Below are 27,478 nucleotides of genomic sequence, written 5' to 3'. Positions count from 1 at the left end.
TTCCAAGTAAAGCTGTTGGACTGTAATCTGGTGTTGTGTGATTTTTAACTTTATCCTGGATTAAACTTTCACTCACTGTGTGGTCACTTCTATCATCTCTCAGAGTTTTATCGAATCATTTTCTCATACTGGAAATATAAAAGCAGCTGGTGTCCACTCCTCCTATTTCTGACCTGCACCTAAAACAATAACATTACCGATTCGATATGAGAAATAACGTTGTTTGGATATTTGTGAACTGTCCACCCACATTTCACTTGATATTAGGCTGTAGTTCACAAAAAACAAAATGAGAGTAATGTTGAAATGAGTGAAATCCGGAAACATTTCTTTCGAAATAAGATGGAAAACCAAGGAATTCTGCCATGACTCGTGTTTCTTTGAACCGTGTTCGACTTGACTCCTTAATCCTCCTGGGGACATCCTCAACTTCAAAGTTGTGTCTGCACTCCAGAGGTCTGGCAGACTCAATGTGATGTGCAGACGGAGGTGTTTCATTCCCACTGAATCGATCGGCTCTTTTGGTTGTGGAGTGGTGTTAAAATGCACTGCTTGCGATGGCCGGGAATCGAACCCGGGTCAACTGCTTGGAAGGCAGCTATGCTCACCACTATACCACCATCGCTACAGGCTGAAGCGCTCTAGAAATCAGCTGATGTGCCATAATAGTTCTTGACTCGAAATTTCGTTGTTGTTTTGTTGGAAATTTTGCAGTGAAATATTAGAATTGAGAAGTCATCAAAGACCGAGTTTTACTGAGTGGATCGGTCTCCTGATGCCCCGCCTCACTTTTTAATACACACAAAGCAGCATTTCGGATTTCTCATCATCTGAAATCAATCAATAACAGAAATAGCACGAAAATCCCAGGGCAACCCTGGAACGATCACACAATTAAAACTTGTCAAGTTCTCAGAAAGGTTCACCGGACCGAAACGTGAACTCTGATTTCTCTTCATACAGCTTTACCACCGACTTCGGGTTTGGTTTCTGATTTACAGCGTAGACATAGTCATCGAGATAGAGATGTGCAGCTCGGAAACAGACCCTTCGGTCCAACCTGCCCATGCCGACCAGATATCCCAACCCAATCTAGTCCCACCTGCCAGCACCCGGCCCATATCCTTCCAAACCCTTCCTATTCATATACCCATCCAAATGCCTGGAAAATGTTGCAATTGTACCAGCCTCCGCCACTTCCTCTGGCAGCTCATTCCACACACGTACCACCCTCTGGATGAAAGCGTTGACCCTTTGGTCGCTTTTATATCTTTCGCCTCTCACACTAAACCTATGCCCTCTAGTTCTGGACTCCCCGACCCCAGGGAAAAGACTTTGTCTATTTATCCTATCCATGCCCCACGTAATTCTGCAGTTCTTTCAGTTTCTAAAACTTCTCAAGAGTTTTCTTAGAAAACAAAAACGGCAAAAACAGAGGAACCATTAGACTGAGGCCACGCTGCAGTAATTGTGGAGAGGAGGGAATTCCGGGTAACAGTTCGGGAAGCAGAACCCTCTCGAGGAATATGTATTAATTTGAAGTTCGATCCCGTTGATAGATTTGCAGGTTTCTCTTTTACTTTGTGGAAGAGGGGGAGGTGTCAGTCAGCAGTAAGGGGTTTTCACAGGAGGGCATGATTTGGAGATGCCAGTGTTGGACTGGGGTATAGAAAGTTAAAAATCACACAACACCAGGTTATAGACCAACAGGTTTAATTGGAAGCACTAGCTTTCGGAGCGCTGCTCCTTCATCAGGTGGTTGTCCGAAATCTAGAGCTTCCAATTAAATCTGTTGGACTATAACCTGGTGTCGTGTGATGTTTAACTTCACAGCAAGGGGTAGTCATGGGCAGCTGTTTCGTGAAGGTCGCTTCCACTGATGTGGGAAGGCAGTGCACGCAAAACCCTCCCTGCCCTAGATAGGTAACCTGAACCAAGATGGGCTTTCCAAGGTCAGGGGGTGCAGAGTGCTGAGGCCGCTGTCATCATTTAGTTCCCATGGGTCCCAAGTCCTTGGGATGCCGTGGCGCCTTAATGATGAATGGGATTGTGTGCAACCGAGACAGGGTCGTGGCAGAACAGTGTCGAGAGTGTGTTGCTGGAAACGCACAGCAGGGAAATCGATGTTTCGGGCTCCAGCATCTACAGACCTCCCTGTCTCCGAGCAGAACAGTGTTATCCGCTCAGGTTTAAGCAGAACGTCCGCAGCTACTCCTGCGGTTCCAACGAAACACAAAGCGCTATCCGGGAAGGCAAACGTAGGGGGTGGGGTCAGCAAGCACAGCGTAGGGTGATCCCGGTTCGTGAGGGGAAAAAGAAAACGTAGTGCGGTGAAATTGACATAGGAAGTGAAATTGACAAAGGACGTGAAATTGACATTGTCAGAGCAAACCTGCGCAGGAAGGAGGTAGAGCGTCATGGAGGGGCGGTGGGCAAGATGGAAAGGACGGGGTCAAGGGAGGGCACAGACGGCTGTGTAAGGGCATGAGCAAGTGTTACCCTTCATGGTGTCGTGGGGGGATGAAGGTCGGGTCTGCAGGCAATGATAGTCTCCAGCTGAGAGTCGTGAGAACCCGGAATCAGTGTGTGTGGGGGGGGGCGGGGGGGACTGTGTGTGTGTGTGTGTGTATATGTGTGTGTGTGTGTGTGTGTGTGTGTGTCTGCGTGTGTGGGTGCATGCGTGTGTGTGTGGCTGCATGTGTGTGTGTGTGGGTGCATGTGTGGGTGTGTGTGGCTGTGTGTGTGTGTGTCTTTGTGTGTGTGTATGCATGTAGGGATATGCGGGTGTGTGAGAGTGTGTGTAGGTGCATGTGTGTGAGTGTACTGGGGTATCAATTTGTGAGAATGTGCGTGAGTGGCTGTGAATGTGGAAGTGTTTGAGTGAGTTTATGAGAGAGCTTGTGTTTGAGAGAGGGTATGCATGTGTGTGTGGGTCGGTAGGAGTGTGCTTTTGTGTGTGTGCGTGTACTTGTGTAGTGTCCGTGAAATAGTATACAGTGCAGTGTTGTCACGTGTCATGTGACATGAACCAAAGTGCCCAGTTAAAGTCATCCCCATGGGTACCGAACTTGACTATCAGCCTCTGCTTGGCCACTTTGCATTGTTGGCTGTCCCATAGTCTGCCTTGCAGGATTGTCACCCAGGGGTCCGAGACCGAAAGGCACAGAGCGCTGAAGTGCTCTCCGACTGGGAGGCTAGAACCAGTCTGACTCAAGATTGGGACACAGACAGACTTTAACCTCACACCTTTAATGCATTGTCTGAGCTGAGATGGCATCTCTTGTTAGACAACCTGAAGTTATCTCGACAACGTAACTTTGAAAAGGTTCTGAGGTTCTTATATTAAAGAACGGAAACTAGTAAACCCATTATAAAAGATGAAAGGCTTAACCTAAATGTGTTTAATATATCATTTCAGCTGCATTAAACTGTAATCCTTTTGCTATAAATACTGCGTCTTATGGTCCTTCTTATCATCAGGTTGATCTACATCGGATACACTCCATCCATTCTTTATCCTTCAAAGAAAATCAGTCACCTTCATCAGACACTACCTTCCCTTAACAAATCCATGATGACTATATCGGATGATGACGTGGAGGAGCCTGTGGTGGACTGGGAGGACAAAGTTCAAAATCACACAATACCAGGTTATCGTCCAAGTAGCTTTCGGAGCACTCCTAAAACTAGTGCTTCCAAGTAAAGCTGTTGGACTGTAATCTGGTGTTGTGTGATTTTTAACTTTATCCTGGATTAAACTTTCACTCACTGTGTGGTCACTTCTATCATCTCTCAGAGTTTTATCGAATCATTTTCTCATACTGGAAATATAAAAGCAGCTGGTGTCCACTCCTCCTATTTCTGACCTGCACCTAAAACAATAACATTACCGATTCGATATGAGACATAACGTTGTTTGGATATTTGTGAACTGTCCACCCACATTTCACTTGATATTAGGCTGTAGTTCACAAAAAACAAAATGAGAGTAATGTTGAAATGAGTGAAATCCGGAAACATTTCTTTTGAAATAAGATGGAAAACCAAGGAATTCTGCCATGACTCGTGTTTCTTTGAACCGTGTTCGACTTGACTCCTTAATCCTCCTGGGGACATCCTCAACTTCAAAGTTGTGTCTGCACTCCAGAGGTCTGGCAGACTCAATGTGATGTGCAGACGGAGGTGTTTCATTCCCACTGAATCGATCGGCTCTTTTGGTTGTGGAGTGGTGTTCAAATGCACTGCTTGCGATGGCCGGGAATCGAACCCGGGTCGACTGCTTGGAAGGCAGCTATGCTCACCACTATACCACCATCGCTACAGGCTGAAGCGCTCTAGAAATCAGCTGATGTGCCATAATAGTTCTTGACTCGAAATTTCGTTGTTGTTTTGTTGGAAATTTTGCAGTGAAATATTAGAATTGAGAAGTCATCAAAGACCGAGTTTTACTGAGTGGATCGGTCTCCTGATGCCCCGCCTCACTTTTTAATACACACAAAGCAGCATTTCGGATTTCTCATCATCTGAAATCAATCAATAACAGAAATAGCACGAAAATCCCAGGGCAACCCTGGAACGATCACACAATTAAAACTTGTCAAGTTCTCAGAAAGGTTCACCGGACCGAAACGTGAACTCTGATTTCTCTTCATACAGCTTTACCACCGACTTCAGGTTTGGTTTCTGATTTACAGCGTAGACATAGTCATCGAGATAGAGATGTGCAGCTCGGAAACAGACCCTTCGGTCCAACCTGCCCATGCCGACCAGATATCCCAACCCAATCTAGTCCCACCTGCCAGCACCCGGCCCATATCCTTCCAAACCCTTCCTATTCATATACCCATCCAAATGCCTGGAAAATGTTGCAATTGTACCAGCCTCCGCCACTTCCTCTGGCAGCTCATTCCACACACGTACCACCCTCTGGATGAAAGCGTTGACCCTTTGGTCGCTTTTATATCTTTCGCCTCTCACACTAAACCTATGCCCTCTAGTTCTGGACTCCCCGACCCCAGGGAAAAGACTTTGTCTATTTATCCTATCCATGCCCCACGTAATTCTGCAGTTCTTTCAGTTTCTAAAACTTCTCAAGAGTTTTCTTAGAAAACAAAAACGGCAAAAACAGAGGAACCATTAGACTGAGGCCACGCTGCAGTAATTGTGGAGAGGAGGGAATTCCGGGTAACAGTTCGGGAAGCAGAACCCTCTCGAGGAATATGTATTAATTTGAAGTTCGATCCCGTTGATAGATTTGCAGGTTTCTCTTTTACTTTGTGGAAGAGGGGGAGGTGTCAGTCAGCAGTAAGGGGTTTTCACAGGAGGGCATGATTTGGAGATGCCAGTGTTGGACTGGGGTATAGAAAGTTAAAAATCACACAACACCAGGTTATAGACCAACAGGTTTAATTGGAAGCACTAGCTTTCGGAGCGCTGCTCCTTCATCAGGTGGTTGTCCGAAATCTAGAGCTTCCAATTAAATCTGTTGGACTATAACCTGGTGTCGTGTGATGTTTAACTTCACAGCAAGGGGTAGTCATGGGCAGCTGTTTCGTGAAGGTCGCTTCCACTGATGTGGGAAGGCAGTGCACGCAAAACCCTCCCTGCCCTAGATAGGTAACCTGAACCAAGATGGGCTTTCCAAGGTCAGGGGGTGCAGAGTGCTGAGGCCGCTGTCATCATTTAGTTCCCATGGGTCCCAAGTCCTTGGGATGCCGTGGCGCCTTAATGATGAATGGGATTGTGTGCAACCGAGACAGGGTCGTGGCAGAACAGTGTCGAGAGTGTGTTGCTGGAAACGCACAGCAGGGAAATCGATGTTTCGGGCTCCAGCATCTACAGACCTCCCTGTCTCCGAGCAGAACAGTGTTATCCGCTCAGGTTTAAGCAGAACGTCCGCAGCTACTCCTGCGGTTCCAACGAAACACAAAGCGCTATCCGGGAAGGCAAACGTAGGGGGTGGGGTCAGCAAGCACAGCGTAGGGTGATCCCGGTTCGTGAGGGGAAAAAGAAAACGTAGTGCGGTGAAATTGACATAGGAAGTGAAATTGACAAAGGACGTGAAATTGACATTGTCAGAGCAAACCTGCGCAGGAAGGAGGTAGAGCGTCATGGAGGGGCGGTGGGCAAGATGGAAAGGACGGGGTCAAGGGAGGGCACAGACGGCTGTGTAAGGGCATGAGCAAGTGTTACCCTTCATGGTGTCATGGGGGGATGAAGGTCGGGTCTGCAGGCAATGATAGTCTCCAGCTGAGAGTCGTGAGAACCCGGAATCAGTGTGTGTGGGGGGGGCGGGGGGGACTGTGTGTGTGTGTGTGTGTATATGTGTGTGTGTGTGTGTGTGTGTGTGTGTCTGCGTGTGTGGGTGCATGCGTGTGTGTGTGGCTGCATGTGTGTGTGTGTGGGTGCATGTGTGGGTGTGTGTGGCTGTGTGTGTGTGTGTCTTTGTGTGTGTGTATGCATGTAGGGATATGCGGGTGTGTGAGAGTGTGTGTAGGTGCATGTGTGTGAGTGTACTGGGGTATCAATTTGTGAGAATGTGCGTGAGTGGCTGTGAATGTGGAAGTGTTTGAGTGAGTTTATGAGAGAGCTTGTGTTTGAGAGAGGGTATGCATGTGTGTGTGGGTCGGTAGGAGTGTGCTTTTGTGTGTGTGCGTGTACTTGTGTAGTGTCCGTGAAATAGTATACAGTGCAGTGTTGTCACGTGTCGTGTGACATGAACCAAAGTGCCCAGTTAAAGTCATCCCCATGGGTACCGAACTTGACTATCAGCCTCTGCTTGGCCACTTTGCATTGTTGGCTGTCCCATAGTCTGCCTTGGAGGATTGTCACCCAGGGGTCCGAGACCGAAAGGCACAGAGCGCTGAAGTGCTCTCCGACTGGGAGGCTAGAACCAGTCTGACTCAAGATTGGGACACAGACAGACTTTAACCTCACACCTTTAATGCATTGTCTGAGCTGAGATGGCATCTCTTGTTAGACAACCTGAAGTTATCTCGACAACGTAACTTTGAAAAGGTTCTGAGGTTCTTATATTAAAGAACGGAAACTAGTAAACCCATTATAAAAGATGAAAGGCTTAACCTAAATGTGTTTAATATATCATTTCAGCTGCATTAAACTGTAATCCTTTTGCTATAAATACTGCGTCTTATGGTCCTTCTTATCATCAGGTTGATCTACATCGGATACACTCCATCCATTCTTTATCCTTCAAAGAAAATCAGTCACCTTCATCAGACACTACCTTCCCTTAACAAATCCATGATGACTATATCGGATGATGACGTGGAGGAGCCTGTGGTGGACTGGGAGGACAAAGTTCAAAATCACACAATACCAGGTTATCGTCCAAGTAGCTTTCGGAGCACTCCTAAAACTAGTGCTTCCAAGTAAAGCTGTTGGACTGTAATCTGGTGTTGTGTGATTTTTAACTTTATCCTGGATTAAACTTTCACTCACTGTGTGGTCACTTCTATCATCTCTCAGAGTTTTATCGAATCATTTTCTCATACTGGAAATATAAAAGCAGCTGGTGTCCACTCCTCCTATTTCTGACCTGCACCTAAAACAATAACATTACCGATTCGATATGAGACATAACGTTGTTTGGATATTTGTGAACTGTCCACCCACATTTCACTTGATATTAGGCTGTAGTTCACAAAAAACAAAATGAGAGTAATGTTGAAATGAGTGAAATCCGGAAACATTTCTTTCGAAATAAGATGGAAAACCAAGGAATTCTGCCATGACTCGTGTTTCTTTGAACCGTGTTCGACTTGACTCCTTAATCCTCCTGGGGACATCCTCAACTTCAAAGTTGTGTCTGCACTCCAGAGGTCTGGCAGACTCAATGTGATGTGCAGACGGAGGTGTTTCATTCCCACTGAATCGATCGGCTCTTTTGGTTGTGGAGTGGTGTTAAAATGCACTGCTTGCGATGGCCGGGAATCGAACCCGGGTCGACTGCTTGGAAGGCAGCTATGCTCACCACTATACCACCATCGCTACAGGCTGAAGCGCTCTAGAAATCAGCTGATGTGCCATAATAGTTCTTGACTCGAAATTTCGTTGTTGTTTTGTTGGAAATTTTGCAGTGAAATATTAGAATTGAGAAGTCATCAAAGACCGAGTTTTACTGAGTGGATCGGTCTCCTGATGCCCCGCCTCACTTTTTAATACACACAAAGCAGCATTTCGGATTTCTCATCATCTGAAATCAATCAATAACAGAAATAGCACGAAAATCCCAGGGCAACCCTGGAACGATCACACAATTAAAACTTGTCAAGTTCTCAGAAAGGTTCACCGGACCGAAACGTGAACTCTGATTTCTCTTCATACAGCTTTACCACCGACTTCGGGTTTGGTTTCTGATTTACAGCGTAGACATAGTCATCGAGATAGAGATGTGCAGCTCGGAAACAGACCCTTCGGTCCAACCTGCCCATGCCGACCAGATATCCCAACCCAATCTAGTCCCACCTGCCAGCACCCGGCCCATATCCTTCCAAACCCTTCCTATTCATATACCCATCCAAATGCCTGGAAAATGTTGCAATTGTACCAGCCTCCGCCACTTCCTCTGGCAGCTCATTCCACACACGTACCACCCTCTGGATGAAAGCGTTGACCCTTTGGTCGCTTTTATATCTTTCGCCTCTCACACTAAACCTATGCCCTCTAGTTCTGGACTCCCCGACCCCAGGGAAAAGACTTTGTCTATTTATCCTATCCATGCCCCACGTAATTCTGCAGTTCTTTCAGTTTCTAAAACTTCTCAAGAGTTTTCTTAGAAAACAAAAACGGCAAAAACAGAGGAACCATTAGACTGAGGCCACGCTGCAGTAATTGTGGAGAGGAGGGAATTCCGGGTAACAGTTCGGGAAGCAGAACCCTCTCGAGGAATATGTATTAATTTGAAGTTCGATCCCGTTGATAGATTTGCAGGTTTCTCTTTTACTTTGTAGAAGAGGGGGAGGTGTCAGTCAGCAGTAAGGGGTTTTCACAGGAGGGCATGATTTGGAGATGCCAGTGTTGGACTGGGGTATAGAAAGTTAAAAATCACACAACACCAGGTTATAGACCAACAGGTTTAATTGGAAGCACTAGCTTTCGGAGCGCTGCTCCTTCATCAGGTGGTTGTCCGAAATCTAGAGCTTCCAATTAAATCTGTTGGACTATAACCTGGTGTCGTGTGATGTTTAACTTCACAGCAAGGGGTAGTCATGGGCAGCTGTTTAGTGAAGGTCGCTTCCACTGATGTGGGAAGGCAGTGCACGCAAAACCCTCCCTGCCCTAGATAGGTAACCTGAACCAAGATGGGCTTTCCAAGGTCAGGGGGTGCAGAGTGCTGAGGCCGCTGTCATCATTTAGTTCCCATGGGTCCCAAGTCCTTGGGATGCCGTGGCGCCTTAATGATGAATGGGATTGTGTGCAACCGAGACAGGGTCGTGGCAGAACAGTGTCGAGAGTGTGTTGCTGGAAACGCACAGCAGGGAAATCGATGTTTCGGGCTCCAGCATCTACAGACCTCCCTGTCTCCGAGCAGAACAGTGTTATCCGCTCAGGTTTAAGCAGAACGTCCGCAGCTACTCCTGCGGTTCCAACGAAACACAAAGCGCTATCCGGGAAGGCAAACGTAGGGGGTGGGGTCAGCAAGCACAGCGTAGGGTGATCCCGGTTCGTGAGGGGAAAAAGAAAACGTAGTGCGGTGAAATTGACATAGGAAGTGAAATTGACAAAGGACGTGAAATTGACATTGTCAGAGCAAACCTGCGCAGGAAGGAGGTAGAGCGTCATGGAGGGGCGGTGGGCAAGATGGAAAGGACGGGGTCAAGGGAGGGCACAGACGGCTGTGTAAGGGCATGAGCAAGTGTTACCCTTCATGGTGTCGTGGGGGGATGAAGGTCGGGTCTGCAGGCAATGATAGTCTCCAGCTGAGAGTCGTGAGAACCCGGAATCAGTGTGTGTGGGGGGGGGCGGGGGGGACTGTGTGTGTGTGTGTGTGTATATGTGTGTGTGTGTGTGTGTGTGTCTGCGTGTGTGGGTGCATGCGTGTGTGTGTGGCTGCATGTGTGTGTGTGTGGGTGCATGTGTGGGTGTGTGTGGCTGTGTGTGTGTGTGTCTGTGTGTGTGTGTATGCATGTAGGGATATGCGGGTGTGTGAGAGTGTGTGTAGGTGCATGTGTGTGAGTGTACTGGGGTATCAATTTGTGAGAATGTGCGTGAGTGGCTGTGAATGTGGAAGTGTTTGAGTGAGTTTATGAGAGAGAGCTTGTGTTTGAGAGAGGGTATGCATGTGTGTGTGGGTCGGTAGGAGTGTGCTTTTGTGTGTGTGCGTGTACTTGTGTAGTGTCCGTGAAATAGTATACAGTGCAGTGTTGTCACGTGTCGTGTGACATGAACCAAAGTGCCCAGTTAAAGTCATCCCCATGGGTACCGAACTTGACTATCAGCCTCTGCTTGGCCACTTTGCATTGTTGGCTGTCCCATAGTCTGCCTTGCAGGATTGTCACCCAGGGGTCCGAGACCGAAAGGCACAGAGCGCTGAAGTGCTCTCCGACTGGGAGGCTAGAACCAGTCTGACTCAAGATTGGGACACAGACAGACTTTAATCTCACACCTTTAATGCATTGTCTGAGCTGAGATGGCATCTCTTGTTAGACAACCTGAAGTTATCTCGACAACGTAACTTTGAAAAGGTTCTGAGGTTCTTATATTAAAGAACGGAAACTAGTAAACCCATTATAAAAGATGAAAGGCTTAACCTAAATGTGTTTAATATATCATTTCAGCTGCATTAAACTGTAATCCTTTTGCTATAAATACTGCGTCTTATGGTCCTTCTTATCATCAGGTTGATCTACATCGTATACACTCCATCCATTCTTTATCCTTCAAAGAAAATCAGTCACCTTCATCAGACACTACCTTCCCTTAACAAATCCATGATGACGATATCGGATGATGACGTGGAGGAGCCTGTGGTGGACTGGGAGGACAAAGTTCAAAATCACACAATACCAGGTTATCGTCCAAGTAGCTTTCGGAGCACTCCTAAAACTAGTGCTTCCAAGTAAAGCTGTTGGACTGTAATCTGGTGTTGTGTGATTTTTAACTTTATCCTGGATTAAACTTTCACTCACTGTGTGGTCACTTCTATCATCTCTCAGAGTTTTATCGAATCATTTTCTCATACTGGAAATATAAAAGCAGCTGGTGTCCACTCCTCCTATTTCTGACCTGCACCTAAAACAATAACATTACCGATTCGATATGAGAAATAACGTTGTTTGGATATTTGTGAACTGTCCACCCACATTTCACTTGATATTAGGCTGTAGTTCACAAAAAACAAAATGAGAGTAATGTTGAAATGAGTGAAATCCGGAAACATTTCTTTCGAAATAAGATGGAAAACCAAGGAATTCTGCCATGACTCGTGTTTCTTTGAACCGTGTTCGACTTGACTCCTTAATCCTCCTGGGGACATCCTCAACTTCAAAGTTGTGTCTGCACTCCAGAGGTCTGGCAGACTCAATGTGATGTGCAGACGGAGGTGTTTCATTCCCACTGAATCGATCGGCTCTTTTGGTTGTGGAGTGGTGTTAAAATGCACTGCTTGCGATGGCCGGGAATCGAACCCGGGTCAACTGCTTGGAAGGCAGCTATGCTCACCACTATACCACCATCGCTACAGGCTGAAGCCCTCTAGAAACCAGCTGATGTGCCATAATAGTTCTTGACTCGAAATTTCGTTGTTGTTTTGTTGGAAATTTTGCAGTGAAATATTAGAATTGAGAAGTCATCAAAGACCGAGTTTTACTGAGTGGATCGGTCTCCTGATGCCCCGCCTCACTTTTTAATACACACAAAGCAGCATTTCGGATTTCTCATCATCTGAAATCAATCAATAACAGAAATAGCACGAAAATCCCAGGGCAACCCTGGAACGATCACACAATTAAAACTTGTCAAGTTCTCAGAAAGGTTCACCGGACCGAAACGTGAACTCTGATTTCTCTTCATACAGCTTTACCACCGACTTCGGGTTTGGTTTCTGATTTACAGCGTAGACATAGTCATCGAGATAGAGATGTGCAGCTCGGAAACAGACCCTTCGGTCCAACCTGCCCATGCCGACCAGATATCCCAACCCAATCTAGTCCCACCTGCCAGCACCCGGCCCATATCCTTCCAAACCCTTCCTATTCATATACCCATCCAAATGCCTGGAAAATGTTGCAATTGTACCAGCCTCCGCCACTTCCTCTGGCAGCTCATTCCACACACGTACCACCCTCTGGATGAAAGCGTTGACCCTTTGGTCGCTTTTATATCTTTCGCCTCTCACACTAAACCTATGCCCTCTAGTTCTGGACTCCCCGACCCCAGGGAAAAGACTTTGTCTATTTATCCTATCCATGCCCCACGTAATTCTGCAGTTCTTTCAGTTTCTAAAACTTCTCAAGAGTTTTCTTAGAAAACAAAAACGGCAAAAACAGAGGAACCATTAGACTGAGGCCACGCTGCAGTAATTGTGGAGAGGAGGGAATTCCGGGTAACAGTTCGGGAAGCAGAACCCTCTCGAGGAATATGTATTAATTTGAAGTTCGATCCCGTTGATAGATTTGCAGGTTTCTCTTTTACTTTGTAGAAGAGGGGGAGGTGTCAGTCAGCAGTAAGGGGTTTTCACAGGAGGGCATGATTTGGAGATGCCAGTGTTGGACTGGGGTATAGAAAGTTAAAAATCACACAACACCAGGTTATAGACCAACAGGTTTAATTGGAAGCACTAGCTTTCGGAGCGCTGCTCCTTCATCAGGTGGTTGTCCGAAATCTAGAGCTTCCAATTAAATCTGTTGGACTATAACCTGGTGTCGTGTGATGTTTAACTTCACAGCAAGGGGTAGTCATGGGCAGCTGTTTCGTGAAGGTCGCTTCCACTGATGTGGGAAGGCAGTGCACGCAAAACCCTCCCTGCCCTAGATAGGTAACCTGAACCAAGATGGGCTTTCCAAGGTCAGGGGGTGCAGAGTGCTGAGGCCGCTGTCATCATTTAGTTCCCATGGGTCCCAAGTCCTTGGGATGCCGTGGCGCCTTAATGATGAATGGAATTGTGTGCAACCGAGACAGGGTCGTGGCAGAACAGTGTCGAGAGTGTGTTGCTGGAAACGCACAGCAGGGAAATCGATGTTTCGGGCTCCAGCATCTACAGACCTCCCTGTCTCCGAGCAGAACAGTGTTATCCGCTCAGGTTTAAGCAGAACGTCCGCAGCTACTCCTGCGGTTCCAACGAAACACAAAGCGCTATCCGGGAAGGCAAACGTAGGGGGTGGGGTCAGCAAGCACAGCGTAGGGTGATCCCGGTTCGTGAGGGGAAAAAGAAAACGTAGTGCGGTGAAATTGACATAGGAAGTGAAATTGACAAAGGACGTGAAATTGACATTGTCAGAGCAAACCTGCGCAGGAAGGAGGTAGAGCGTCATGGAGGGGCGGTGGGCAAGATGGAAAGGACGGGGTCAAGGGAGGGCACAGACGGCTGTGTAAGGGCATGAGCAAGTGTTACCCTTCATGGTGTCGTGGGGGGATGAAGGTCGGGTCTGCAGGCAATGATAGTCTCCAGCTGAGAGTCGTGAGAACCCGGAATCAGTGTGTGTGGGGGGGGCGGGGGGGACTGTGTGTGTGTGTGTGTGTATATGTGTGTGTGTGTGTGTGTGTGTCTGCGTGTGTGGGTGCATGCGTGTGTGTGTGGCTGCATGTGTGTGTGTGTGGGTGCATGTGTGGGTGTGTGTGGCTGTGTGTGTGTGTGTCTGTGTGTGTGTGTATGCATGTAGGGATATGCGGGTGTGTGAGAGTGTGTGTAGGTGCATGTGTGTGAGTGTACTGGGGTATCAATTTGTGAGAATGTGCGTGAGTGGCTGTGAATGTGGAAGTGTTTGAGTGAGTTTATGAGAGAGAGCTTGTGTTTGAGAGAGGGTATGCATGTGTGTGTGGGTCGGTAGGAGTGTGCTTTTGTGTGTGTGCGTGTACTTGTGTAGTGTCCGTGAAATAGTATACAGTGCAGTGTTGTCACGTGTCGTGTGACATGAACCAAAGTGCCCAGTTAAAGTCATCCCCATGGGTACCGAACTTGACTATCAGCCTCTGCTTGGCCACTTTGCATTGTTGGCTGTCCCATAGTCTGCCTTGGAGGATTGTCACCCAGGGGTCCGAGACCGAAAGGCACAGAGCGCTGAAGTGCTCTCCGACTGGGAGGCTAGTACCAGTCTGACTCAAGATTGGGACACAGACAGACTTTAATCTCACACCTTTAATGCATTGTCTGAGCTGAGATGGCATCTCTTGTTAGACAACCTGAAGTTATCTCGACAACGTAACTTTGAAAAGGTTCTGAGGTTCTTATATTAAAGAACGGAAACTAGTAAACCCATTATAAAAGATTAAAGGCTTAACCTAAATGTGTTTAATATATCATTTCAGCTGCATTAAACTGTAATCCTTTTGCTATAAATACTGCGTCTTATGGTCCTTCTTATCATCAGGTCGATCTACATCGGATACACTCCATCCATTCTTTATCCTTCAAAGAAAATCAGTCACCTTCATCAGACACTACCTTCCCTTAACAAATCCATGATGACTATATCGGATGATGACGTGGAGGAGCCTGTGGTGGACTGGGAGGACAAAGTTCAAAATCACACAATACCAGGTTATCGTCCAAGTAGCTTTCGGAGCACTCCTAAAACTAGTGCTTCCAAGTAAAGCTGTTGGACTGTAATCTGGTGTTGTGTGATTTTTAACTTTATCCTGGATTAAACTTTCACTCACTGTGTGGTCACTTCTATCATCTCTCAGAGTTTTATCGAATCATTTTCTCATACTGGAAATATAAAAGCAGCTGGTGTCCACTCCTCCTATTTCTGACCTGCACCTAAAACAATAACATTACCGATTCGATATGAGAAATAACGTTGTTTGGATATTTGTGAACTGTCCACCCACATTTCACTTGATATTAGGCTGTAGTTCACAAAAAACAAAATGAGAGTAATGTTGAAATGAGTGAAATCCGGAAACATTTCTTTCGAAATAAGATGGAAAACCAAGGAATTCTGCCATGACTCGTGTTTCTTTGAACCGTGTTCGACTTGACTCCTTAATCCTCCTGGGGACATCCTCAACTTCAAAGTTGTGTCTGCACTCCAGAGGTCTGGCAGACTCAATGTGATGTGCAGACGGAGGTGTTTCATTCCCACTGAATCGATCGGCTCTTTTGGTTGTGGAGTGGTGTTAAAATGCACTGCTTGCGATGGCCGGGAATCGAACCCGGGTCGACTGCTTGGAAGGCAGCTATGCTCACCACTATACCACCATCGCTACAGGCTGAAGCGCTCTAGAAATCAGCTGATGTGCCATAATAGTTCTTGACTCGAAATTTCGTTGTTGTTTTGTTGGAAATTTTGCAGTGAAATATTAGAATTGAGAAGTCATCAAAGACCGAGTTTTACTGAGTGGATCGGTCTCCTGATGCCCCGCCTCACTTTTTAATACACACAAAGCAGCATTTCGGATTTCTCATCATCTGAAATCAATCAATAACAGAAATAGCACGAAAATCCCAGGGCAACCCTGGAACGATCACACAATTAAAACTTGTCAAGTTCTCAGAAAGGTTCACCGGACCGAAACGTGAACTCTGATTTCTCTTCATACAGCTTTACCACCGACTTCGGGTTTGGTTTCTGATTTACAGCGTAGACATAGTCATCGAGATAGAGATGTGCAGCTCGGAAACAGACCCTTCGGTCCAACCTGCCCATGCCGACCAGATATCCCAACCCAATCTAGTCCCACCTGCCAGCACCCGGCCCATATCCTTCCAAACCCTTCCTATTCATATACCCATCCAAATGCCTGGAAAATGTTGCAATTGTACCAGCCTCCGCCACTTCCTCTGGCAGCTCATTCCACACACGTACCACCCTCTGGATGAAAGCGTTGACCCTTTGGTCGCTTTTATATCTTTCGCCTCTCACACTAAACCTATGCCCTCTAGTTCTGGACTCCCCGACCCCAGGGAAAAGACTTTGTCTATTTATCCTATCCATGCCCCACGTAATTCTGCAGTTCTTTCAGTTTCTAAAACTTCTCAAGAGTTTTCTTAGAAAACAAAAACGGCAAAAACAGAGGAACCATTAGACTGAGGCCACGCTGCAGTAATTGTGGAGAGGAGGGAATTCCGGGTAACAGTTCGGGAAGCAGAACCCTCTCGAGGAATATGTATTAATTTGAAGTTCGATCCCGTTGATAGATTTGCAGGTTTCTCTTTTACTTTGTAGAAGAGGGGGAGGTGTCAGTCAGCAGTAAGGGGTTTTCACAGGAGGGCATGATTTGGAGATGCCAGTGTTGGACTGGGGTATAGAAAGTTAAAAATCACACAACACCAGGTTATAGACCAACAGGTTTAATTGGAAGCACTAGCTTTCGGAGCGCTGCTCCTTCATCAGGTGGTTGTCCGAAATCTAGAGCTTCCAATTAAATCTGTTGGACTATAACCTGGTGTCGTGTGATGTTTAACTTCACAGCAAGGGGTAGTCATGGGCAGCTGTTTCGTGAAGGTCGCTTCCACTGATGTGGGAAGGCAGTGCACGCAAAACCCTCCCTGCCCTAGATAGGTAACCTGAACCAAGATGGGCTTTCCAAGGTCAGGGGGTGCAGAGTGCTGAGGCCGCTGTCATCATTTAGTTCCCATGGGTCCCAAGTCCTTGGGATGCCGTGGCGCCTTAATGATGAATGGGATTGTGTGCAACCGAGACAGGGTCGTGGCAGAACAGTGTCGAGAGTGTGTTGCTGGAAACGCACAGCAGGGAAATCGATGTTTCGGGCTCCAGCATCTACAGACCTCCCTGTCTCCGAGCAGAACAGTGTTATCCGCTCAGGTTTAAGCAGAACGTCCGCAGCTACTCCTGCGGTTCCAACGAAACACAAAGCGCTATCCGGGAAGGCAAACGTAGGGGGTGGGGTCAGCAAGCACAGCGTAGGGTGATCCCGGTTCGTGAGGGGAAAAAGAAAACGTAGTGCGGTGAAATTGACATAGGAAGTGAAATTGACAAAGGACGTGAAATTGACATTGTCAGAGCAAACCTGCGCAGGAAGGAGGTAGAGCGTCATGGAGGGGCGGTGGGCAAGATGGAAAGGACGGGGTCAAGGGAGGGCACAGACGGCTGTGTAAGGGCATGAGCAAGTGTTACCCTTCATGGTGTCGTGGGGGGATGAAGGTCGGGTCTGCAGGCAATGATAGTCTCCAGCTGAGAGTCGTGAGAACCCGGAATCAGTGTGTGTGGGGGGGGCGGGGGGGACTGTGTGTGTGTGTGTGTGTATATGTGTGTGTGTGTGTGTGTGTGTCTGCGTGTGTGGGTGCATGCGTGTGTGTGTGGCTGCATGTGTGTGTGTGTGGGTGCATGTGTGGGTGTGTGTGGCTGTGTGTGTGTGTGTCTGTGTGTGTGTGTATGCATGTAGGGATATGCGGGTGTGTGAGAGCGTGTGTAGGTGCATGTGTGTGAGTGTACTGGGGTATCAATTTGTGAGAATGTGCGTGAGTGGCTGTGAATGTGGAAGTGTTTGAGTGAGTTTATGAGAGAGAGCTTGTGTTTGAGAGAGGGTATGCATGTGTGTGTGGGTCGGTAGGAGTGTGCTTTTGTGTGTGTGCGTGTACTTGTGTAGTGTCCGTGAAATAGTATACAGTGCAGTGTTGTCACGTGTCGTGTGACATGAACCAAAGTGCCCAGTTAAAGTCATCCCCATGGGTACCGAACTTGACTATCAGCCTCTGCTTGGCCACTTTGCATTGTTGGCTGTCCCATAGTCTGCCTTGGAGGATTGTCACCCAGGGGTCCGAGACCGAAAGGCACAGAGCGCTGAAGTGCTCTCCGACTGGGAGGCTAGTACCAGTCTGACTCAAGATTGGGACACAGACAGACTTTAATCTCACACCTTTAATGCATTGTCTGAGCTGAGATGGCATCTCTTGTTAGACAACCTGAAGTTATCTCGACAACGTAACTTTGAAAAGGTTCTGAGGTTCTTATATTAAAGAACGGAAACTAGTAAACCCATTATAAAAGATTAAAGGCTTAACCTAAATGTGTTTAATATATCATTTCAGCTGCATTAAACTGTAATCCTTTTGCTATAAATACTGCGTCTTATGGTCCTTCTTATCATCAGGTTGATCTACATCGGATACACTCCATCCATTCTTTATCCTTCAAAGAAAATCAGTCACCTTCATCAGACACTACCTTCCCTTAACAAATCCATGATGACTATATCGGATGATGACGTGGAGGAGCCTGTGGTGGACTGGGAGGACAAAGTTCAAAATCACACAATACCAGGTTATCGTCCAAGTAGCTTTCGGAGCACTCCTAAAACTAGTGCTTCCAAGTAAAGCTGTTGGACTGTAATCTGGTGTTGTGTGATTTTTAACTTTATCCTGGATTAAACCTTCACTCACTGTGTGGTCACTTCTATCATCTCTCAGAGTTTTATCGAATCATTTTCTCATACTGGAAATATAAAAGCAGCTGGTGTCCACTCCTCCTATTTCTGACCTGCACCTAAAACAATAACATTACCGATTCGATATGAGAAATAACGTTGTTTGGATATTTGTGAACTGTCCACCCACATTTCACTTGATATTAGGCTGTAGTTCACAAAAAACAAAATGAGAGTAATGTTGAAATGAGTGAAATCCGGAAACATTTCTTTCGAAATAAGATGGAAAACCAAGGAATTCTGCCATGACTCGTGTTTCTTTGAACCGTGTTCGACTTGACTCCTTAATCCTCCTGGGGACATCCTCAACTTCAAAGTTGTGTCTGCACTCCAGAGGTCTGGCAGACTCAATGTGATGTGCAGACGGAGGTGTTTCATTCCCACTGAATCGATCGGCTCTTTTGGTTGTGGAGTGGTGTTAAAATGCACTGCTTGCGATGGCCGGGAATCGAACCCGGGTCGACTGCTTGGAAGGCAGCTATGCTCACCACTATACCACCATCGCTACAGGCTGAAGCGCTCTAGAAATCAGCTGATGTGCCATAATAGTTCTTGACTCGAAATTTCGTTGTTGTTTTGTTGGAAATTTTGCAGTGAAATATTAGAATTGAGAAGTCATCAAAGACCGAGTTTTACTGAGTGGATCGGTCTCCTGATGCCCCGCCTCACTTTTTAATACACACAAAGCAGCATTTCGGATTTCTCATCATCTGAAATCAATCAATAACAGAAATAGCACGAAAATCCCAGGGCAACCCTGGAACGATCACACAATTAAAACTTGTCAAGTTCTCAGAAAGGTTCACCGGACCGAAACGTGAACTCTGATTTCTCTTCATACAGCTTTACCACCGACTTCGGGTTTGGTTTCTGATTTACAGCGTAGACATAGTCATCGAGATAGAGATGTGCAGCTCGGAAACAGACCCTTCGGTCCAACCTGCCCATGCCGACCAGATATCCCAACCCAATCTAGTCCCACCTGCCAGCACCCGGCCCATATCCTTCCAAACCCTTCCTATTCATATACCCATCCAAATGCCTGGAAAATGTTGCAATTGTACCAGCCTCCGCCACTTCCTCTGGCAGCTCATTCCACACACGTACCACCCTCTGGATGAAAGCGTTGACCCTTTGGTCGCTTTTATATCTTTCGCCTCTCACACTAAACCTATGCCCTCTAGTTCTGGACTCCCCGACCCCAGGGAAAAGACTTTGTCTATTTATCCTATCCATGCCCCACGTAATTCTGCAGTTCTTTCAGTTTCTAAAACTTCTCAAGAGTTTTCTTAGAAAACAAAAACGGCAAAAACAGAGGAACCATTAGACTGAGGCCACGCTGCAGTAATTGTGGAGAGGAGGGAATTCCGGGTAACAGTTCGGGAAGCAGAACCCTCTCGAGGAATATGTATTAATTTGAAGTTCGATCCCGTTGATAGATTTGCAGGTTTCTCTTTTACTTTGTAGAAGAGGGGGAGGTGTCAGTCAGCAGTAAGGGGTTTTCACAGGAGGGCATGATTTGGAGATGCCAGTGTTGGACTGGGGTATAGAAAGTTAAAAATCACACAACACCAGGTTATAGACCAACAGGTTTAATTGGAAGCACTAGCTTTCGGAGCGCTGCTCCTTCATCAGGTGGTTGTCCGAAATCTAGAGCTTCCAATTAAATCTGTTGGACTATAACCTGGTGTCGTGTGATGTTTAACTTCACAGCAAGGGGTAGTCATGGGCAGCTGTTTCGTGAAGGTCGCTTCCACTGATGTGGGAAGGCAGTGCACGCAAAACCCTCCCTGCCCTAGATAGGTAACCTGAACCAAGATGGGCTTTCCAAGGTCAGGGGGTGCAGAGTGCTGAGGCCGCTGTCATCATTTAGTTCCCATGGGTCCCAAGTCCTTGGGATGCCGTGGCGCCTTAATGATGAATGGGATTGTGTGCAACCGAGACAGGGTCGTGGCAGAACAGTGTCGAGAGTGTGTTGCTGGAAACGCACAGCAGGGAAATCGATGTTTCGGGCTCCAGCATCTACAGACCTCCCTGTCTCCGAGCAGAACAGTGTTATCCGCTCAGGTTTAAGCAGAACGTCCGCAGCTACTCCTGCGGTTCCAACGAAACACAAAGCGCTATCCGGGAAGGCAAACGTAGGGGGTGGGGTCAGCAAGCACAGCGTAGGGTGATCCCGGTTCGTGAGGGGAAAAAGAAAACGTAGTGCGGTGAAATTGACATAGGAAGTGAAATTGACAAAGGACGTGAAATTGACATTGTCAGAGCAAACCTGCGCAGGAAGGAGGTAGAGCGTCATGGAGGGGCGGTGGGCAAGATGGAAAGGACGGGGTCAAGGGAGGGCACAGACGGCTGTGTAAGGGCATGAGCAAGTGTTACCCTTCATGGTGTCGTGGGGGGATGAAGGTCGGGTCTGCAGGCAATGATAGTCTCCAGCTGAGAGTCGTGAGAACCCGGAATCAGTGTGTGTGGGGGGGGCGGGGGGGACTGTGTGTGTGTGTGTGTGTGTGTATATGTGTGTGTGTGTGTGTGTGTGTCTGCGTGTGTGGGTGCATGCGTGTGTGTGTGTGGCTGCATGTGTGTGTGTGTGGGTGCATGTGTGGGTGTGTGTGGCTGTGTGTGTGTGTGTCTGTGTGTGTGTGTATGCATGTAGGGATATGCGGGTGTGTGAGAGTGTGTGTAGGTGCATGTGTGTGAATGTACTGGGGTATCAATTTGTGAGAATGTGCGTGAGTGGCTGTGAATGTGGAAGTGTTTGAGTGAGTTTATGAGAGAGAGCTTGTGTTTGAGAGAGGGTATGCATGTGTGTGTGGGTCGGTAGGAGTGTGCTTTTGTGTGTGTGCGTGTACTTGTGTAGTGTCCGTGAAATAGTATACAGTGCAGTGTTTTCACGTGTCGTGTGACATGAACCAAAGTGCCCAGTTAAAGTCATCCCCATGGGTACCGAACTTGACTATCAGCCTCTGCTTGGCCACTTTGCATTGTTGGCTGTCCCATAGTCTGCCTTGGAGGATTGTCACCCAGGGGTCCGAGACCGAAAGGCACAGAGCGCTGAAGTGCTCTCCGACTGGGAGGCTAGAACCAGTCTGACTCAAGATTGGGACACAGACAGACTTTAACCTCACACCTTTAATGCATTGTCTGAGCTGAGATGGCATCTCTTGTTAGACAACCTGAAGTTATCTCGACAACGTAACTTTGAAAAGGTTCTGAGGTTCTTATATTAAAGAACGGAAACTAGTAAACCCATTATAAAAGATGAAAGGCTTAACCTAAATGTGTTTAATATATCATTTCAGCTGCATTAAACTGTAATCCTTTTGCTATAAATACTGCGTCTTATGGTCCTTCTTATCATCAGGTTGATCTACATCGGATACACTCCATCCATTCTTTATCCTTCAAAGAAAATCAGTCACCTTCATCAGACACTACCTTCCCTTAACAAATCCATGATGACTATATCGGATGATGACGTGGAGGAGCCTGTGGTGGACTGGGAGGACAAAGTTCAAAATCACACAATACCAGGTTATCGTCCAAGTAGCTTTCGGAGCACTCCTAAAACTAGTGCTTCCAAGTAAAGCTGTTGGACTGTAATCTGGTGTTGTGTGATTTTTAACTTTATCCTGGATTAAACTTTCACTCACTGTGTGGTCACTTCTATCATCTCTCAGAGTTTTATCGAATCATTTTCTCATACTGGAAATATAAAAGCAGCTGGTGTCCACTCCTCCTATTTCTGACCTGCACCTAAAACAATAACATTACCGATTCGATATGAGAAATAACGTTGTTTGGATATTTGTGAACTGTCCACCCACATTTCACTTGATATTTGGCTGTAGTTCACAAAAAACAAAATGAGAGTAATGTTGAAATGAGTGAAATCCGGAAACAGTTCTTTCGAAATAAGATGGAAAACCTAGGAATTCTGCCATGACTCGTGTTTCTTTGAACCATGTTCGACTTGACTCCTTAATCCTCCTGGGGACATCCTCAACTTCAAAGTTGTGTCTGCACTCCAGAGGTCTGGCAGACTCAATGTGATGTGCAGACGGAGGTGTTTCATTCCCACTGAATCGATCGGCTCTTTTGGTTGTGGAGTGGTGTTAAAATGCACTGCTTGCGATGGCCGGGAATCGAACCCGGGTCAACTGCTGGGAAGGCAGCTATGCTCACCACTATACCACCATCGCTACAGGCTAAAGCGCTCTAGAAATCAGCTGATGTGCCATAATAGTTCTTGACTCGAAATTTCGTTGTTGTTTTGTTGGAAATTTTGCAGTGAAATATTAGAATTGAGAAGTCATCAAAGACCGAGTTTTACTGAGTGGATCGGTCTCCTGATGCCCCGCCTCACTTTTTAATACACACAAAGCAGCATTTCGGATTTCTCATCATCTGAAATCAATCAATAACAGAAATAGCACGAAAATCCCAGGGCAACCCTGGAACGATCACACAATTAAAACTTGTCAAGTTCTCAGAAAGGTTCACCGGACCGAAACGTGAACTCTGATTTCTCTTCATACAGCTTTACCACCGACCTCGGGTTTGGTTTCTGATTTACAGCGTAGACATAGTCATCGAGATAGAGATGTGCAGCTCGGAAACAGACCCTTCGGTCCAACCTGCCCATGCCGACCAGATATCCCAACCCAATCTAGTCCCACCTGCCAGCACCCGGCCCATATCCTTCCAAACCCTTCCTATTCATATACCCATCCAAATGCCTGGAAAATGTTGCAATTGTACCAGCCTCCGCCACTTCCTCTGGCAGCTCATTCCACACACGTACCACCCTCTGGATGAAAGCGTTGACCCTTTGGTCGCTTTTATATCTTTCGCCTCTCACACTAAACCTATGCCCTCTAGTTCTGGACTCCCCGACCCCAGGGAAAAGACTTTGTCTATTTATCCTATCCATGCCCCACATAATTCTGCAGTTCTTTCAGTTTCTAAAACTTCTCAAGAGTTTTCTTAGAAAACAAAAACGGCAAAAACAGAGGAACCATTAGACTGAGGCCACGCTGCAGTAATTGTGGAGAGGAGGGAATTCCGGGTAACAGTTCGGGAAGCAGAACCCTCTCGAGGAATATGTATTAATTTGAAGTTCGATCCCGTTGATAGATTTGCAGGTTTCTCTTTTACTTTGTAGAAGAGGGGGAGGTGTCAGTCAGCAGTAAGGGGTTTTCACAGGAGGGCATGATTTGGAGATGCCAGTGTTGGACTGGGGTATAGAAAGTTAAAAATCACACAACACCAGGTTATAGACCAACAGGTTTAATTGGAAGCACTAGCTTTCGGAGCGCTGCTCCTTCATCAGGTGGTTGTCCGAAATCTAGAGCTTCCAATTAAATCTGTTGGACTATAACCTGGTGTCGTGTGATGTTTAACTTCACAGCAAGGGGTAGTCATGGGCAGCTGTTTCGTGAAGGTCGCTTCCACTGATGTGGGAAGGCAGTGCACGCAAAACCCTCCCTGCCCTAGATAGGTAACCTGAACCAAGATGGGCTTTCCAAGGTCAGGGGGTGCAGAGTGCTGAGGCCGCTGTCATCATTTAGTTCCCATGGGTCCCAAGTCCTTGGGATGCCGTGGCGCCTTAATGATGAATGGGATTGTGTGCAACCGAGACAGGGTCGTGGCAGAACAGTGTCGAGAGTGTGTTGCTGGAAACGCACAGCAGGGAAATCGATGTTTCGGGCTCCAGCATCTACAGACCTCCCTGTCTCCGAGCAGAACAGTGTTATCCGCTCAGGTTTAAGCAGAACGTCCGCAGCTACTCCTGCGGTTCCAACGAAACACAAAGCGCTATCCGGGAAGGCAAACGTAGGGGGTGGGGTCAGCAAGCACAGCGTAGGGTGATCCCGGTTCGTGAGGGGAAAAAGAAAACGTAGTGCGGTGAAATTGACATAGGAAGTGAAATTGACAAAGGACGTGAAATTGACATTGTCAGAGCAAACCTGCGCAGGAAGGAGGTAGAGCGTCATGGAGGGGCGGTGGGCAAGATGGAAAGGACGGGGTCAAGGGAGGGCACAGACGGCTGTGTAAGGGCATGAGCAAGTGTTACCCTTCATGGTGTCGTGGGGGGATGAAGGTCGGGTCTGCAGGCAATGATAGTCTCCAGCTGAGAATCGTGAGAACCCGGAATCAGTGTGTGTGGGGGGGGCGGGGGGGACTGTGTGTGTGTGTGTGTGTGTGTATATGTGTGTGTGTGTGTGTGTGTGTCTGCGTGTGTGGGTGCATGCGTGTGTGTGTGTGGCTGCATGTGTGTGTGTGTGGGTGCATGTGTGGGTGTGTGTGGCTGTGTGTGTGTGTGTCTGTGTGTGTGTGTATGCATGTAGGGATATGCGGGTGTGTGAGAGTGTGTGTAGGTGCATGTGTGTGAGTGTACTGGGGTATCAATTTGTGAGAATGTGCGTGAGTGGCTGTGAATGTGGAAGTGTTTGAGTGAGTTTATGAGAGAGAGCTTGTGTTTGAGAGAGGGTATGCATGTGTGTGTGGGTCGGTAGGAGTGTGCTTTTGTGTGTGTGCGTGTACTTGTGTAGTGTCCGTGAAATAGTATACAGTGCAGTGTTTTCACGTGTCGTGTGACATGAACCAAAGTGCCCAGTTAAAGTCATCCCCATGGGTACCGAACTTGACTATCAGCCTCTGCTTGGCCACTTTGCATTGTTGGCTGTCCCATAGTCTGCCTTGGAGGATTGTCACCCAGGGGTCCGAGACCGAAAGGCACAGAGCGCTGAAGTGCTCTCCGACTGGGAGGCTAGAACCAGTCTGACTCAAGATTGGGACACAGACAGACTTTAACCTCACACCTTTAATGCATTGTCTGAGCTGAGATGGCATCTCTTGTTAGACAACCTGAAGTTATCTCGACAACGTAACTTTGAAAAGGTTCTGAGGTTCTTATATTAAAGAACGGAAACTAGTAAACCCATTATAAAAGATGAAAGGCTTAACCTAAATGTGTTTAATATATCATTTCAGCTGCATTAAACTGTAATCCTTTTGCTATAAATACTGCGTCTTATGGTCCTTCTTATCATCAGGTTGATCTACATCGGATACACTCCATCCATTCTTTATCCTTCAAAGAAAATCAGTCACCTTCATCAGACACTACCTTCCCTTAACAAATCCATGATGACTATATCGGATGATGACGTGGAGGAGCCTGTGGTGGACTGGGAGGACAAAGTTCAAAATCACACAATACCAGGTTATCGTCCAAGTAGCTTTCGGAGCACTCCTAAAACTAGTGCTTCCAAGTAAAGCTGTTGGACTGTAATCTGGTGTTGTGTGATTTTTAACTTTATCCTGGATTAAACTTTCACTCACTGTGTGGTCACTTCTATCATCTCTCAGAGTTTTATCGAATCATTTTCTCATACTGGAAATATAAAAGCAGCTGGTGTCCACTCCTCCTATTTCTGACCTGCACCTAAAACAATAACATTACCGATTCGATATGAGAAATAACGTTGTTTGGATATTTGTGAACTGTCCACCCACATTTCACTTGATATTAGGCTGTAGTTCACAAAAAACAAAATGAGAGTAATGTTGAAATGAGTGAAATCCGGAAACATTTCTTTCGAAATAAGATGGAAAACCAAGGAATTCTGCCATGACTCGTGTTTCTTTGAACCGTGTTCGACTTGACTCCTTAATCCTCCTGGGGACATCCTCAACTTCAAAGTTGTGTCTGCACTCCAGAGGTCTGGCAGACTCAATGTGATGTGCAGACGGAGGTGTTTCATTCCCACTGAATCGATCGGCTCTTTTGGTTGTGGAGTGGTGTTAAAATGCACTGCTTGCGATGGCCGGGAATCGAACCCGGGTCAACTGCTGGGAAGGCAGCTATGCTCACCACTATACCACCATCGCTACAGGCTAAAGCGCTCTAGAAATCAGCTGATGTGCCATAATAGTTCTTGACTCGAAATTTCGTTGTTGTTTTGTTGGAAATTTTGCAGTGAAATATTAGAATTGAGAAGTCATCAAAGACCGAGTTTTACTGAGTGGATCGGTCTCCTGATGCCCCGCCTCACTTTTTAATACACACAAAGCAGCATTTCGGATTTCTCATCATCTGAAATCAATCAATAACAGAAATAGCACGAAAATCCCAGGGCAACCCTGGAACGATCACACAATTAAAACTTGTCAAGTTCTCAGAAAGGTTCACCGGACCGAAACGTGAACTCTGATTTCTCTTCATACAGCTTTACCACCGACCTCGGGTTTGGTTTCTGATTTACAGCGTAGACATAGTCATCGAGATAGAGATGTGCAGCTCGGAAACAGACCCTTCGGTCCAACCTGCCCATGCCGACCAGATATCCCAACCCAATCTAGTCCCACCTGCCAGCACCCGGCCCATATCCTTCCAAACCCTTCCTATTCATATACCCATCCAAATGCCTGGAAAATGTTGCAATTGTACCAGCCTCCGCCACTTCCTCTGGCAGCTCATTCCACACACGTACCACCCTCTGGATGAAAGCGTTGACCCTTTGGTCGCTTTTATATCTTTCGCCTCTCACACTAAACCTATGCCCTCTAGTTCTGGACTCCCCGACCCCAGGGAAAAGACTTTGTCTATTTATCCTATCCATGCCCCACATAATTCTGCAGTTCTTTCAGTTTCTAAAACTTCTCAAGAGTTTTCTTAGAAAACAAAAACGGCAAAAACAGAGGAACCATTAGACTGAGGCCACGCTGCAGTAATTGTGGAGAGGAGGGAATTCCGGGTAACAGTTCGGGAAGCAGAACCCTCTCGAGGAATATGTATTAATTTGAAGTTCGATCCCGTTGATAGATTTGCAGGTTTCTCTTTTACTTTGTAGAAGAGGGGGAGGTGTCAGTCAGCAGTAAGGGGTTTTCACAGGAGGGCATGATT

General features: G+C 46.8%; 8 non-coding genes across 8 annotated transcripts; all 8 read right to left on the bottom strand.

The window, feature by feature from the left end:
* Positions 1-553: 553 nt before the first annotated feature.
* On the bottom strand, positions 554-625 carry trnag-ucc (transfer RNA glycine (anticodon UCC)). Its single transcript has one exon. It is a non-coding gene; the product is annotated as a tRNA-Gly (tRNA).
* Positions 626-4,246: 3,621 nt separating this feature from the next.
* Positions 4,247-4,318, bottom strand: trnag-ucc (transfer RNA glycine (anticodon UCC)). The gene has a single exon. It is a non-coding gene; the product is annotated as a tRNA-Gly (tRNA).
* A 3,620-nt stretch (positions 4,319-7,938) lies between these two features.
* Positions 7,939-8,010, bottom strand: trnag-ucc (transfer RNA glycine (anticodon UCC)). Its single transcript has one exon. It is a non-coding gene; the product is annotated as a tRNA-Gly (tRNA).
* A 3,617-nt stretch (positions 8,011-11,627) lies between these two features.
* Positions 11,628-11,699, bottom strand: trnag-ucc (transfer RNA glycine (anticodon UCC)). The gene has a single exon. It is a non-coding gene; the product is annotated as a tRNA-Gly (tRNA).
* Positions 11,700-15,315: 3,616 nt separating this feature from the next.
* trnag-ucc (transfer RNA glycine (anticodon UCC)) lies at positions 15,316-15,387 on the bottom strand. Its single transcript has one exon. It is a non-coding gene; the product is annotated as a tRNA-Gly (tRNA).
* Positions 15,388-19,003: 3,616 nt separating this feature from the next.
* Positions 19,004-19,075, bottom strand: trnag-ucc (transfer RNA glycine (anticodon UCC)). The gene has a single exon. It is a non-coding gene; the product is annotated as a tRNA-Gly (tRNA).
* Positions 19,076-22,697: 3,622 nt separating this feature from the next.
* trnag-ucc (transfer RNA glycine (anticodon UCC)) lies at positions 22,698-22,769 on the bottom strand. Its single transcript has one exon. It is a non-coding gene; the product is annotated as a tRNA-Gly (tRNA).
* Positions 22,770-26,391: 3,622 nt separating this feature from the next.
* Positions 26,392-26,463, bottom strand: trnag-ucc (transfer RNA glycine (anticodon UCC)). The gene has a single exon. It is a non-coding gene; the product is annotated as a tRNA-Gly (tRNA).
* Positions 26,464-27,478: the final 1,015 nt, after the last annotated feature.

The sequence above is a fragment of the Chiloscyllium punctatum genome, chromosome 15, assembly GCF_047496795.1.
Source record: "Chiloscyllium punctatum isolate Juve2018m chromosome 15, sChiPun1.3, whole genome shotgun sequence".
Taxonomy (NCBI): domain Eukaryota; kingdom Metazoa; phylum Chordata; class Chondrichthyes; order Orectolobiformes; family Hemiscylliidae; genus Chiloscyllium; species Chiloscyllium punctatum.
The sequence above is the reverse complement of the archived record's forward strand: the minus strand, read 5'-3'. Positions and strand labels throughout refer to the sequence as shown.